This window comes from Sinocyclocheilus grahami, unplaced genomic scaffold (assembly GCF_001515645.1).
Source record: "Sinocyclocheilus grahami isolate Dianchi unplaced genomic scaffold, SAMN03320097.WGS_v1.1 scaffold201.1, whole genome shotgun sequence".
Taxonomy (NCBI): domain Eukaryota; kingdom Metazoa; phylum Chordata; class Actinopteri; order Cypriniformes; family Cyprinidae; genus Sinocyclocheilus; species Sinocyclocheilus grahami.
Window position 1 is genome coordinate 424,104 of NW_015505380.1, and position 3,321 is coordinate 427,424.

Consider the following 3,321-nt stretch of genomic DNA (forward strand, 5'->3'; position numbering starts at 1 on the left):
GTCTGTGTGTGTGTGTGTGTGTTTGTGTGTGTGTGTGTGTGTGCGTGTGTGTGTGTGTGTGTGTGTGTGTGTGTGTGTGTGTGTGTGTGTGTGTGTGTGTGTGTGTGTGCGTGTGCGCGCATCAGTGTGTGTGTGTGAGTGAGTGAGTGAGTGAGTGAGTGGGGGAGGGTTTGTGGAATGTGTTGCGCTGGTAAAGAGGATCTGCTGAACAAATGCTGCTGGTTGGTCTGGTTGAGTAGTTTGTTGGGTTCGATCAGGGCTGTGTGTTTGGGCTCCAGGAGTCGTTCTGTGTTTAAAACGTTCCTCAGGTTGCACACTTTGAGTGGGATTGGATCTCTGTGGCTCTGGGCTCTCGTACAGGTGGGATGCAGCGGCCCATTTATTTAATCAGGATTAGAGATAGACGGCCCTAAAGAGACACGGGGCTTTCCAGAGCATTTCTACTCAAACCTGCATTCTCTTTATTACTCTAAACCTCTACATTTACATTCAACTTAATGCATTTGGCAGACGCTTTGATCCTAAGCAACTTGTATTTGCATTCAAGGCGGATTTTTTGCAGTTCATGCACTTCCTGGGAATCAAACCCATAATGTTGATGTTGCAAGCGCTGTGCTCGACAGAACAGAAGTTGCACTGTTCCTTGCAATGTTTGCTTCCAGTGAAATGTTTGGACATATTTGACTGAATTAAAAACTGTTTCTGCTTCTGTTTAATTGCTTCACATTAGTGTTGTAGACACATTTAAATAGCGCTTTCTTGTGAAATTAATTATAAAACTAGCATTAATTTATTCTTCTAGACAAAGAGGCTGAGATGTACACTACCGGTCAAAAGTTTTTGGACAGCAAGATTTTTTATGTTTTTTAAAGAAGTCTCTTCTGCTCACCAAGCCTGCATTTATTTGATCCAAAATACAACAAAATCAGTAATATTGTGAAACATTTTTACTATTTAATATAACTGCTTTCTATTTGAATATATTGTAAACTGTAATTTATTTCTGTGATTTAATATGCTTTATTTTCAGCATCATTAATCCAGTCTTCAGTGTCACATGATCTTCAGAAATCAGTATAATATTTGCTGCTCAAAAAACATTTATGATTATTATTATATTAAATTTGTAGATTTTTTTTTAGGTTTCTTTGATGAATAGAACGTTTCTGTGATTTAATATGCTTTATTTTCAGCATCATTAATCCAGTCTTCAGTGTCACATGATCTTCAGAAATCAGTATAATATTTGCTGCTCAAAAAACATTTATGATTATTATTATATTAAATTTGTAGATTTTTTTTAGGTTTCTTTGATGAATAGAACGTTCAGAAGAACAGCATTTATCTGAAATAGAAATATTTTGTAACATTATAAATCTTTATCATCACTTTTGATCAATTTAATGCATCCTTGCTAAATAAAAGTATTAATTTCTATAATTTAATAATAAATATATAATTATTTAAATATACTGACTCCAAGCTTTTTTGTATAATGTTACAAAAGCTTTTTATTTCAGATAAATGTGGATATTTAACTTGTGCAAACGTGTACAAGTAACCTGTATAAGCATTATAAACTTTGAAAATAAAATGAACTATTAATAAATTAAATAATAACTAAATTTATAAATTATGAATTAAATAACTGAATTATAATTAAATGTATATAAAAAGCTACAATTAAATTGTTAATCATTATAAATGTATATATTATATTTATAAATAGAATTGCATATCAAATAACACATTAAAGTATTAGTCTTCAAATATTTTCTCTTTATCTCCATATTGCACAGACAGGTTATGTGTGTCACAGATGATGACAGTAATATGCACACACAGGCTGTATTTATGTGTGCGGAACGAGTTGGTCTGGATTTCAGAGATTCATCTGATATTTGAGATGTGTGGTTTTCTTTTGTTTTGTGGCTTGTGATCTCAGAGGAGCCCGTCTCTCTCTGTGTGACCCAGTGAACCGTGTCCGAGCTTCAGAGATCAGAGTTATTTTTGACTCTTATCTAGCCGTCAGCGATCCTCTCACGTCCCGCGGTAACGTGATTAACCCGCCGCTTACTGTAAACCTGCTAACGGATTTAGACCGACGCGAGAAACAATGCAGCCGTATTGAGAGAAAACCAGGACCAGCTTGCATTTTAGGATCAAACAAAAGCAGTACGAAAGCATGCATTTGTGCTGCTTTTATGATTCAGAGCATTTATTGGTTTGCTTTGCTTGAATCGTCATCTTCTGACACTTAATGGTTTTTAGTTTAATGCTTGATGATTTTATATTTTAGTGAAGCAGAGATCAAAACATCCAGTAACAGGGTAAAATCTAAATGTCCTGCATCTGTCAGAACGTCAGTGAGCACCAACCAGTGCTATTTTAGTTTTTGCTAAAATTTTAAATGTTATTTTATTTGTTTTTATATTTTCTGTTTTCGTTTTAAAGTTTTAGCAATTTTGTTGTTCAGTTAGTTTTAATTTACTTTCAACTAGACAAAAAGGAGACATGTTGCTGAAATTATATATACATATAATTCTATTTTAGTTCATGTTTATTTTAAGGTAACAGTTTTTTTTATGGTTTTATTCTCAGTTTTAATTTTGGTTTGGATCATGAGATTCTTATCAAGAGTTTTTTATTATGAGATTTTTACTCAACTTTGATGGACATTTGATGGACTCAGATTTGTTTTATATCACAAATACATTTACAGAATCTTTTATAGTTGTCATGTTTATTTCTATAGCAATAATGCTATATGGCTATACAATTGCTATTGTTATAAAATTCATCAGTTCTGAAACTAATTCCATTTCAGCGGAAAAGCAGCTCTACAGAAGTAGAGCACAATAGCGTCATTATTTTATAGTTATTTTTATGAATATACAAACGTGTTTTTTTTGTTTAATTTCATAAAATGTTTATTTTTATTGCATATACTGTTTGTTGAATATCGAAGCCTTGAAAAAGCCAATAAAGCTGACAGCAACTCTAGTTTACTATGATTATAGTACTGCAGCACAGTGAGAGTGTTTGGAAACCTGTCTGGAAACAGCCATTATTTAAGCAGTTTCATTCAGTGCTGCTTGAACTGCATTTAACGGACAGACAGTCCATTCTCCCATGATCCTTTGCTGTCTGTAGCAATGGCCTCCTTGACCCCTGTGTGTTGTAAATGGAGCCGCTGACCCTCAGACCATTAGAGTTGCTTCAGATAAATCTTCTGTAGTTTGTGACTAAAGTGGGTTTGTTGTGTTTGCATTCACATACTAAGAGTATTTCAGTGTGTGTGTGTGTGTGTGTGTGTGTGTG

At 33.9% G+C, this 3,321-nt stretch overlaps 1 protein-coding gene across 1 annotated transcript in view; it reads left to right on the plus strand.

Annotated features, from left to right (window-relative positions):
- Nucleotides 1-3,321, plus strand: part of LOC107595377 (AT-rich interactive domain-containing protein 3B) — a 43,679-nt gene that overhangs the window by 13,821 nt on the left and 26,537 nt on the right. The window lies entirely within an intron of this gene.